The sequence below is a fragment of the Sinohyriopsis cumingii genome, chromosome 10, assembly GCF_028554795.1.
Source record: "Sinohyriopsis cumingii isolate HCF-2022 chromosome 10, ASM2855479v2, whole genome shotgun sequence".
NCBI classification, from domain to species: domain Eukaryota; kingdom Metazoa; phylum Mollusca; class Bivalvia; order Unionida; family Unionidae; genus Sinohyriopsis; species Sinohyriopsis cumingii.
This window is the reverse complement of record NC_142970.1, coordinates 96,898,119-96,911,444: the sequence shown is the minus strand read 5'-3', so window position 1 is coordinate 96,911,444 and position 13,326 is coordinate 96,898,119.

The window sequence follows — 13,326 nt, the reverse complement described above, 5'->3', positions numbered from 1 at the left end:
CTAAACAAATAAATAAAAACCAAAAAAAAAAAATAAAAAATAAATGACAACAAATAAATAAATAAATAAATAAATACATAAATAAGTAATTAAATAAATAAATAAATAAATAGGGAAATCGAGTGAGACAGAAAATGTGCTGTGTGATGTAATATGAAAAATGCACGTATACTTATTCACGAGCCTTTCACAGTTTCCAGGCAGAACCATATTAAATGATATAATCCTGGCTTAGGATACAACCTTTCCTTTGTGATTCCTCTGATGAATCCATTCGTGATACACAATTTTACATATGCACAATAACTGTAGATAACATATGTAGGCCTACTTCCCTCGTGTGTTGAAGAACTCGTTGTATTAACAGTTATTGTAGTCACATAGTCTGACTGTTGTTACACACTTTATACATAAAACTTACATTCGTCAGAAATTCAAGAAAATGAAATTCATTTTTTCGCAATTTCATTTTTTTTTTGGGCAGAGAGGATTTTATTAATTTATCTGACAATTGATGGATAATTAATAAAAATATAATTTTTATAGTAATTCGATCTTGACTATTAGATCAGTATTGATTTTAGCATCAGAAAAACCGGATTATGAATCAGTGCTTAGCGTATCTTATTGATCCGACATTACTAATGCTGACAACTCGTCGTGCTCTAGCATTCAATACCACATTAATTGGATGATTGCTTCCTTTCAGAGATTAATCACAAGGAGTTTGTACAGACACAATAATGTTAAGAACAAGTCGTAGAATTCGATATATAAATCACAAACGCATACATATTTTCATACAAATATATATATATATATATATATATATATATATATATATATATATATATATATATATATATATATATATATATATATATATATATATTGTGTGTGTGTAATCCTGAGAGCATTTTCTACCAATAAAATGGATCATTCCTATATTCTCTAACTCGACATGACATAAGAGATACTCAAAACAATTATAAAAATTTTGTCCTGGAAGAGATTTTCATCGAAATGTATGAGCAGTTATATAGCGATTATTGTTGTGATGTCATCTGTGATGTAACCCAGCGGGATAATTTTGAATTAATTCATTCATTTGTCATCCTTTCGTTAGTTAGTCATAAAACGTAACAAGCTAACAAACATTCTGGTTAGTTACAAAATGCATGTAGACTTCCTGCAGAAAATACAGCAACAGACTTTGGGGTCATTCAGTCCACAAGTGTATGGGAATTCCCTTCCTTGTAAGTGCTGAACAAATTCTTCGTCATATATATTACGAAGATATACATCAAGTACAAGATCAAAATTATTGCTAATATGCGACCAAAACAGATCACGTATTCTTTGAGTTTTTGAAAACGAGATAAGCATTTGAGCAGTAACATCAGTGTACGAAGTATTGCAACGTTGGCAAATATAAAGTGTCACACAGCATGGAGTTACCAGAAACCTGGCCAACATTTTGACCTGTTTAAGCTCTTTGTTTGACCTATGTAATTGCCACAAAATGGCGGGTTTAAAAGAATGATATATTTTTGTGAATCTTCGATAGGATGGATTTACAGCACATATGCTTAGAGTGGTTTTTCTCATATTTATGTGTGGTGTTCAATGCGATATGCTTCCATTGCTTCTTAGCCGGATATGTGTTATTGTGTATACATAAATACAGTCTTTCAATTCGTATTTGTAAACAATTCCATATATGTGGGGAATACATCCCATTTGTTTGATACTGCCATTCCTGCATAGAAGGTATACAATTTCATTATACATAGTCTTTTAAACAATGTATTATAAGGCATATGATATCATTTGGAAAGTAGAAATAGTTTTCTTTTTATCAATTTCAGGGACAATTCTGTATAGTCCGAGCAAGTTTTCGATCATTGCAGAACTTGTCGTACGAGTGAATTCCTGAATGTGCTTAGCACATTGATGCTGATATATGTGTTATCTTTTAATGTATTTCAATCCAATCTGTGACCAAACATCGGAATCATAAAGAGTTGTTGAATAACAAATTTTATGTAGACTTGCGGTGGTTAAAGGATTGAATTATGTTTCCTCAGTCTCGATAAGGGAATATAGTGATTGCATTCATATGTACATGCGTTTTCAAATGTTTGGTACGTAGTTTATGTCACCGCTCATAGAGATACCTACGTGTTCCGTAGTTTTGAAAATCGGGAATTAAGTTAACTTTACGATCTCTCTTCTGTCTGTTTCTCTTGATGATCATAATGCAACGCATGCTTTCTTTGATTTTAAATTCCAGGATACAGAGCACGTATATCAACCAATGCTTATTAATGAGCAGGTCTTGTTGTATTAAGGATGATATCATGAGATAACGCAGGGTTTCCATAAGTAATTGATCCTACGGTTATTCCTACTTTGGAACCTTCTAACATATTGAACATATCATTGATACATACCACATATAGAAGCGTAGAATGCACTCCGCCTTGGCGGACACTTTGTCTGATTCGTTCATGTTCAAATTTAGTGATATTTATGGTTGTAATCTTATAGATATGAAAGTAGGATTCCTACATTACATAGATCAGTTTGACAGAAATTCCATATAGGGCAAGCTTGATGAAAAGGCCCTCGTGCCATACAGTGTCAACCGCCTTCCTTATATCCAGATATGCGGCATAGACTTTTGATTCTAATTCTAGCGAAGATAGCTTCATGATAAGATGTTGAGTATTAGGAAAATTTGTATTTTATATTTTGTATTTTAATTATGTACCATAAATCAAGTCAAATATATACACAGTTATGGTTTGAACAAAATAGGTAGTAAGATACAACCTTGTAGTTTTCAGGGTTATTTTTACACTTTTTAACACCTTTGTATATTGGTGCATTATAGTTATTTCAAGGAGAATGACATATATCATTTTTAATATCGCAATGAACAGATTTGTAATAACTTCTATCAGTGTTCGGCTCCCCATATCTTAAATGCTCGTACAGTACAGTATCTATTATCTGTGCTTAACGTTGCTCGTGTTGTTTTATAGATGCTGCTATTTCATGAAGTGTACAATTTACATCCGAAACGGAGCCTTTAAGATCGGTTTCTTTATTTATCGTATGTCTAATGAATGAAGTATTTAATGATGTATTATATGGAACATATATATTTTTAAATTATATGGCAAATATGTTAGCTATATCTTGTGTATTGTATGCTGTATTTTCATAAAAGTTTAGTTTTTAGAGTTTTCGCCCCTATTACTTGTATTGTACAATTTCCAGAAAAATCTTACCATGCTGCTTCAGTTATATCATACAACAAGCTTTCTCTGTATGCATTCGTAGCCTGTTCTTGGATTGTTTTTAAATTTACTCCTGGCATCTGTGCATTGATTGTGGGTGACATACCCAATGCTCATGGGTCTCCTATTTTCAATCCATTTCCTTCTAAACTGTCTTGCTCTTTCACACGCTTCATTGACATCCTTTGATCCATACGTTTTTGTATATAGATTATAAGTCTTTATAGCCATATCATGTATTGCGGCCTCTATTATTAGAACCACAAATGTATTATTTAAGTCTTCTATGTGTTTTCGAGTTAACGGAATGGACTACAATAATTCTTTTACTCTTTTGTCAACCCCTAGCTGGTAAGAGAAGCTTTCCTGTGCCATCTGTATGGAATGAAACAAATGACATAGGGAGAGTCGGAATACCTTGCGAATGGGACAGAGAATTTACCGTACACTACGACATGTGTTCAAAGTAGACTAACCCAAATCTTTGGATGTCTGTCATAGTTAGAAAGACGTTTCAGAGAAAGAACGACACACATGAAAGTAAAGTGATCAAGAAATTACTATTATGTGACAGGCTGCAACAATTTTCACAAATTCTTCTGCCATTGCACGAAAACTATCAGCTTTTGTACTACAGATAGGTAGATGCCTAATCATACTGGCTTGAAAGGTAATAAATGAGTATATAAGCAGCAGGGAAGTTGAACAGACCAGTGCGTCCAGCCAAAATAAACCTTCCTACGAGAACTTTCTCCGTAGAAGCCTCAGAAAGCAGAAATAACGCCTTCTACGGGAGCTAATTTTCATGCATTTCAGACCGGATGCATCGGTTGGTCGCGCCGGTGTGTTAGTAAATATAGCATCCGAGACAGGAAAAATAAATGAAGGGAATATTTTGTTGTTTTTTGTTGCATGGTGGGGCTGCTTTGGCCAATTTTACGTCGCATTAAAATAATATACTTGAAAATAATATGAGTTCGAAAACTAGCACAGTTGGAGAGCCTCATTCTGCTAGATTAGCGCGAGAACAATTAGCGGCACTAAAGAAACTTATTCCAGTAAAAAAATTATTCAAGAAAAATGTTCGTGATTACGAAGATACGCAATATGGAATTACCGAGATATCGTCAAAATGGTTAAAGCCAGTTACCGAAACAACCGAGCGAGTCATATTTGGTGATGTGAAAGATCCAGATATGAAGAAACGCGGAATTCTTCCCATGTTGAAAGGTATCGAGGAACATTCACGAGTATTACCGGAACGACTAGCAATACTAGCACAACAACACGGGCAACAACCAGGAGGAGGAACCCCTGCAATTGGTTTTAAAATAAGTAAAGGAAAACCTGGAGGAAGAAAACCACCTATAGGAAGAAAAGCGTTCCATCTCGAGAATTTAAGAGAAAATTTCACCGAGGAGGGATGGGGAATAATATCACAGCCGCTCTCGACGTTGTATAGTAATATAGATCAATTTAGTGAATTTGCGGAAAATTATTTTGATATTCGAAGAGGATATCTGACTGATATAGGGAAAAAAAGATACGCAAACCGTGAAAATTGGTATAATATGTTATATAAAGTTTACTCGGGAAAATCACAGGCGAGAGAAACGGATCCATATTACAGAAGATTTTTAACAGCCGCAAAGGAAACGTATAATTATAATAGGAGACAGGCGGAAGAAGGAAGGCGACAAAGGGAAGAAGAAATTCAACAAGCGAAAGAAAAAAGACGACAGGAGAAAGAAGAAAAGCCTAAAACTTCACGAAGAAGGAAAACAGAACCAAAAGAAAAAGTTCAACCACAGGAAGAAGATATTCAACCACAAGAAGAAGATATTCAACCACAGGAATTAGGGGCCAGACCAAAAGTAAGAAGTCAACCTCAGGAACCAATAGTTCAACCAAGCGACTACAAAAAACCTGCGGACAAGGAAGATCGAGTATTAACTGATGAGGAAATTGCATCTCATTTAAGAGGAAAAGTTGATTATAGTAAACCTGCTGATATTTATTTGAGAGAAGACCATATCGATGAGCTCAAATATGATGCTGAACGATTAGATGCCGCTGCGAATTATAATTTGGCGAATAAAAGATACTACTTGAAAAAAGAGTATATTGATTCGTTTGGACCAGGAACATGGCCGCAGTTAATTTATTTTGGTAGTTTAGGAAAACCGATGAATTTATTCGATATCGGATATTCAAATTTTAAAAAGGAGCTCGATGAATATCAAGAAATACTTGGAAAAAGATCATCATTGTCATCACCACAATATCCTGGAAAAACCGCGACACCAGGGGGAGATCCCACCCCCCAGGTACGCCACCACCACAAGATACTAAAATAGGAAGCGGATATACTATTTGCCCTGACAGCGTTGTCAACGATGTATCTCGCCTCGAAATATTGATCGGAGGAAAACGAGCCGGAAATAATTCTCATGAAATAATCAACGAGGCCTCAGATATTTGTCAGCGATTATTCAGCGGCGGTGTCATTGATTCTTACATTTACAAAGAGCTCGTTGACGAACTCATCGATTAAAACAACACAATTGAAATAACATGATTGTTCACAAACATCAACGCAGACCTAGACAGGTCCGCATAGTTAACTCTCGATTGCCTGTATATAAATATATTCACGGCAACGGATTAGGTGATATCGTTAAAAGTTTTGTTACAAGGATAGTCCCTAAAATCGGACCTGTAGCTAAGCAAATCGCATCAAAAGCAATAGGAAAGATCGGCGAGACTGTTATTTCTGGCGTTGGTAATTTGGCCAGTAAAGGCTTCGATGTTGTCAAAAGCAAAATATCAAACTTAATGCGCAAAAAAAGCAGCCTGTCAAATTACCTAGCACCAGAGAAATGCCCGCTGATGTCAGTAAAGTTATAAACGACGCAGCAAATAAAAAAATAAATGATCTAGTACAGGAAGTTGCAAATACAAGTTTTATTTCGGGCAGCGGTCTTCGTTTTAGATGAAATTCTTATTAATAAATGTTCGCACAAGTGTCAAACGAAGTGTTCGACATGGACGAGCCTGTAGGTAGAGACACATCCGTGCGAGATTTCCAGTATTTCTCGTACGACGCAGTTGAACCAAATACTGGAAATCGCTTGGAAATTCAGGTTCACGATACAACAAGATATTTTCTCCCAGCTGAGGCGTATATCGAAGTTGTTGGGGAAGTTGTTAAAACGGATGGCACCAATTATGGAGCAGATTTTAGAGTCGGATTTGTTAACAACGGTATTATGGCATTATTCAAGAGCGCCACTTATATGATTGATGGAAGAGAAATTGAGTCAATTACCAATGATGTTGATTTGGCAACGACGATAATAGGCCTAGCTAGATACTCGGATGATTTTACTAGATCAGCTGGCCCTAGTATGATGTTTGCCAAGGATAATACTAATCGTCCCGAAAATAGGCCGTTCCTTGTCAGACAACCCAACGATCGCGCCGCTGCTCCCGCTGCTATCGAAGATATGATCATTAACTCTTATCCTGATTATAATCTCGGATTTACCACGCGAATGTCTATGCTAGCACCAGGTAACAGAAGATTCTCTTGTGCTATCCCGTTATCCCATATATTCGGATTTTGCAGACATTTCAGGAAAATTATCTACGGAGCAAAACACACCGTTACGTTTGTCAGAAAGGAAAATAGCAACGATGCTATCTGGCGAGAAGGTGCTGTCGATTACGCTACTGGCGTGATAGGTCCCAATGATGCCGCGAATAATAACGGTATAGTAAGATTACTTAAATTTACTTTGTGGATGCCAGCGATAACTCCATCAATAATCGAGGAAGAAAAATTATTATCATTCATGAACCAAGGTGGTAAATCTATCATGTCATGGCTGACAACAACAACAGATTCCATAAACACCAATATTAACGGTGATTTTACTTGGCGTATTGCATCGCAGCAAGGTACCTCTGCGCCTAGGCATATCTTTATCGCTTTTTTGCGTACTAGTAGATATCATCAATTATACAGTCACATGATATTTGATCACATTGGAGCAACAAACGTATCGTTGAGAATAAACGGGCAACAAGAACCATCGGAGGAAATATCGATTGATTTTGCCAACTATTCTACGGCCCGCGCGTATCATCGCTTGTTAAGTTTCATGGGTCGTGATCAAAATATCGATACCGGATTGCAAATATCACAGCTAGATTTTAATAAATTTTATCCTATCTATTACTTTTCCCTGGAACATCTCGATTTGGTAAAGCAATCTGTCGTTGATATCCATTTCAAAGCCAGAATTAACACAGGTGGACTTAATCACAAAGCGATCGCGGTTATTCTCAGCGATAGAACAATGATCTTGGAAGGAATTAGTGGCAGAATGAGAATCATCGACGCTCCTGTCGAGAAAATGTGACAAAAATCTAGATTTTCTAAATTTAGATTAAACGATTATTAATATGCCATACGAACACGTCAGCGTAACTCTGACCCCGGGTCAGATGAAAAAACTCCAAACAGCAACAGCAAAGCGATGCGGTGTGAAATTAACCCTGAAAAATGATCAAATTCAGGGCGGTCCTAACAAACTGTCGCTAACTAGGGGTCAACGTGAACGTTTCACCAAAGCCAAATCAGCGAATTCCGGCGTTCATGTGAATCTTAGTATAGGTGCCATCAGAGACATGGTCAAAACGGGCGGAATTTTCCCTTTCCTAGCTGCTATTCCTGGATTATTAACCGGGGCTCTTCCGGCAATTGCAAAAGCGATAGGATTAGGTGCGGCCGGAGCTGTAGGCGACAAACTAGTACACAAAGTAATGGGAGGGCGATACGGTAAAAAAAAAGGGAAGCGGCCTTTATCTAAGACGACCCCCGTACGGATCCGGCCTAAGATTAGCACGGCCTATTCAAATTTAGATTTATTCAGCGAAGCAAAGAAAAAAAAAAAATTTTTCAGAGGCGTATTTATGCGGGATCAACTACCAGAAAAACCAAACCCCACCGAGACAGGAATAATAAATCTCGATTCAAATACCGGCCCTGGCACACATTGGGTCGCCTACGCGATTAATCCTAGCGAAGTTGTTTACTTTGACTCATACGGATTAGCGCCACCAAAAGAATTCGTCAATTACGTGTCAAAGTTAAATATTCCAATTTGGTATTCGACACTTCCGACGCAGACGTTAATGGATCCACCGATATGCGGCCCAGAATCAATTGATGTCCTTGATGCAATTTCAAAATCATCCGACCCGTATCATAGGATTGTATTTAAATACGCCGTAGGTAAATATCATGGTTGATATTTACGGTAGATTTATCTACAGGAAGAAGGAAGCAGAAGTAGCTGACGTCGATCTATCAAAATTCGCCACAAGGGATGATATTAATAATCTTCTATCGCTGTCAGAAGTAGATCCTGGCGAAGTTGCTGTTTTTCAGAGCCGCGAAGGAAGATTACAAACCAGCAACGTGAAAATAACCGATATAATCAAGCGAGACGAATATAACGATCGCATTAATCAATTTACTAGCCTGTCAGATTCGGTATCAAAATCCATCGCTGATATCGCCGATATTATAGCGAAGTTACCCCTGAAGGCTAATATCGCGGATGTGGAAAAAAAAGACAACGAGCTATCAGCAACGTTGCTTCTGAAGGCCGATAAAACATTATACGACGATCTTCAGGACAGAGTGACAAAAAGACTTAACAGGCTAAATAACGATCTTAAAAAACTCGACGATGCCTTAGCTAAATTTAGCAAAAAATTTGAGGAAGATATAAAAACATCCGTCGATAATATCTCCACCGCCGCAGACGAGCTTGCAAAGAAAAAAGCCGATCAAGCATCGCACGATGAACTTAGCGATAAAGTAAGAAAAATCAACGAGGATATTACTAATATTCTCGTCGATATTACCGAGATAAAAACCGTAATGAGTCAGAAAAGCGATAAAACATTACACGACGATCTCAGCGAGAAAACAAAACAAATTAACGAGGATATTACTAAAATCAACGAGGAAATTAACGTGGTACGTGAATTGGCGCGTCAAAAAGTCGATACATCGGTGTACGACGGAGAAATTAGAGATTTAAGTGCGAAACTTCTTGACGCAACTACAAAAATTAGCGATATTAACACAAAAATATCGTCAATGAATCTTGGAATATTAGCGCGTATTTCGATACCAGCGGAGGTAGAAACAAAAAATATTAGTTGTCATGTACCATTTGTGGTAAAAATACAAGATGTTGAGTGGACACCTGAGAATAACACATTTAGCTTTACTTCGCCAATTACTGGCGTATATCGAGTATATATTATCTCCTTTATGACAAAATTCAATGTAATAATGGACGATATTTATGATCTTCGTGAATATTATCCTGGGTTTTTTGTTACTACTATATTTGAAAATACAACAAAAACCTTTAGGCTAGAACCACTAATTAGAACCATGATGATGGCCAATTATCAAGTAATTTTCGAATATTTATCCGGAATACACGCAATTGGTTAGATAAACTAACTAATAAATGACCGCATCGGATTACCGATACAATCAGACGCGTTCATGGCAGGATTCGCTAAAAAAGCTCCTCGACGAATATCAAACAAAAATAAAAAAATATCAGCGCAGATTAGTTGCCATCGATGTTGCTGTGTACGCGGTAAGCGCAATAATTGTAAGCGCAATAATTGCCGGCGCGGGAATAATCTTATCCGCGGTAACAACAATCGCGCCGATCGTAGCAACGATAATAATCTCGTCGACAACAACAATCGCGGGTGTTCTCAATATTATCGCAAAAAAAATATCATCATGCACGAATGAAAAATTGTCTCTGTACACGAGTAAACTATCCCAGGTCAACGAGGCGTATTCGAAATTATCATCGCTGCTTTCTGAGAGTCTCAACGACGGCGTTATATCCGATCTCGAATTTTCTGTGATAGTAAATATCTATTCTGAGATTGAACAAATGAATATCAATAATGTCGGAACTAACTCAAATCGTGACAAACACGACACCGTCGATAACAACGCTGATATCGGCAAGCTCAACCAGGCCAGAATTTAGTATCGATTTTCCAATACCAATTAGCGTCAAGGAAATTGCGCTGTCACAGTTACGCGTCTATAACAGCTGGCCCAATGTTAGGTCGAAATCATTTGGTAGATTATCATCGAATAATTCGCTTGTTTTTGCCAATAAAAACCGCCCCGATGGAACTCCCGATTGGATCGTCGTTGGCATACCAACAGGCAGTTACGAAATTGAGCAAGTCGACAAGGAATTCACATATAGGATATCAAATATAACCGGCGATGCTGAACCAGGAATAAAAATATTAGCACACGAACCAACGTTGTCATCGATAATCGAAGTAAAATCGCCATATGTCGTCGATATTTACCAGTCATCGATTAGGACAGTGCTAGGTTGGCCCGAAATCGCACCTCTGGCAAAACCAGAAAAATCTGATTTTATTATTCCAGGTTGGCACGAAGAAGCTCCTCCAGAACTACCGGAGCCAAAAAAATCAGATTTTACCACCGACGAAGGATGGTACGGAGATATCAGACATAAACCTATAATCCACAGCGCCATTAATCTCATGAACAACCACAAATTTAACCTGGTAATGTTCGCTTTTACTTTTAGGGACGAAAGAATTCTCTCGTGGTTGCCTCTTCCCAAAATTCCCCCCGGTGTGAAAATCTTCGACGCTACCAATATTAACAGGATAATAACCCCCGTAGACGGTATATTGGTAAGAAAAACCATCGACGAATTTATTCAAGAACATAAATTACAATTAAATTTATTGCGGGAATCCTTTCATGAATGCATCTTAAATAAATCAGGTTCATGTAGCGAAATTATCGAACGCGTGAAGATTTTAAATCAACTCGCGAATGATGTTGAATATTATCATGGTATGTTCATTCGGGCGATAATTGATGATATATCAATTGCCGATTATGTTCTTCCTATTAGCAGCTTCAAGTTGATCAAAAATTCAGGAGAAAAACAAAAATTCATGACAGTATTCGGATTAACCGAGGAAACGCTACCAAATTTCAAATTTCCCGATTATGATGTTGATAAAATGAGAAAATCCGTCACTGATACCATCGATGATTTATTTCCGAAATTACATGCCGCGTGGACTAAAAATATACAATCAGAATCGATTCTCAAACACAATAATGATCCTGCCGGGCAGGGACGGCATATCTCGCCGGGTATCGTCAATATAACGGAGGTTATCGCGATTTATCTTCACGCGGACGTCGTTGAAGGTAGCTACAACGTGGATTCGTCTGTGTCAGAGCAGGCACAGCAGGGATTTATCTTATATTCGTTTTCACCTAGCGCATCTCCGGGTTTTTTGATAATAAAAGAGCCAGTAAATCCGTTTTATCTGCGATGTCACAATCGATTATTATCGAAGATAAATTTCAAACTGACGGATCAAAACGGAAATTTGCTTGATATACGCGGGGAAACACTAAGTATCAACTTGCTGGTGAGATCGTAATCTTTCCGCCAAAGAAAAATGGCCAAAAAAATAAATAAAAACCAGGAAATTTTTCAAAATTAGTAAAAATTTTTAATTTTGATGGGGTAAATACCCGTCAAATTGAGTAATTTATATAATTTCGTAAATCTGTTGGGGTAAATACCCGTCAAATTGAGTAATTTATATAATTTTATGTTTTTGATGGGGTAAATACCCGTCAAAATTAAGAAAATTGTACAATTTCAGTAAATAAATTAATTTAGTAAATAATAAAAAAAAATAATAAAAATCAGGGAAATTAAGAAATTTGTGTAATTTTATGTTTTTGATGGGGTAAATACCCAACAAATTGTGTAATTTATATAATTTCGTGAATCTGCTGGGGTAAATACCCGTCAAATTGTGCAATTTATATAATTTCGTAAATTTGATGGGGTAAATGGTAGTCAGAAACAAGAAAATTGTACAATTTCAGTAAAATGAATAAAAAAAAATAATAAAAATTAGAATTGGAATCGAAGATTCTTAAGATTCTTAAAATTTTGTTTTTTTTGTGGCAAGAATGAAAATCAAAGATTTTTAAGAATCTTCGATTTTAATTTTACTCTCATCGACCAGCTTTTTTAGCTGCCTGACACGCGAGCTGGTAATTTTTCTTGACTCGTATTCATCAGATAAACTCGATCTCACTTTTTCTACCAGCGTCGATAATTTAACGAAATCCTCGATTTGATCATCGCTGACTGTCGCAAGCGATTGGTACATGGCAATCTGGATTTTCTTTATAAACTTGTATTCTGACGGTAGCGTGTACCTATATTCGAGTTTTCCTTGGACGATCGTTTCAAATTCGGACCGGATTTTACCTGTGTCCAAATCTGAGGATAAATTTACATTTTTTTTCAGATCCTCGATGGCTTCGATGATGTTATTTATATTCTCCTCGTTCATTATATAAATTTTGTAATATTTAATTAATTTTCTTCGGATATTATCGGAATATAAGAAAACTCGATCCACTCGCCAAATCGATAAGAAAATGTCGCGTTGATTATTTTTTCTGTTGCACGTCGCACGGAGGCTATATGGATACCAAAGTATTTTGCAGCGGCCCTCATCGATGTAAATGCAAGTTCCTCGCTTGTTTCTTTATTTATTGATTTAACCGCCTTAGCTGGTCGTCGTACACCGCCGCCGTTACCAAATTTACAATTTTCACTCTGAGTTACCGCTCGAAGATTAGACAGTTTGTTGTTGAGCTTATCTCCGTCGATATGGTCGATTACCAAATTATTCTTGATGGGTCCATGAAAACACTCGTATATGAACCTGTGGTTGTAATATGCATTTCTTTTCTTTTCTGGACCGAAAGTAAAAATAAGATAACCCGAATTATTAACATAGCCGACATGATACCTCGTTCTGGTATTTCTGAAGATACCATCGGACGACGCCTCGTATCCAGTGATCG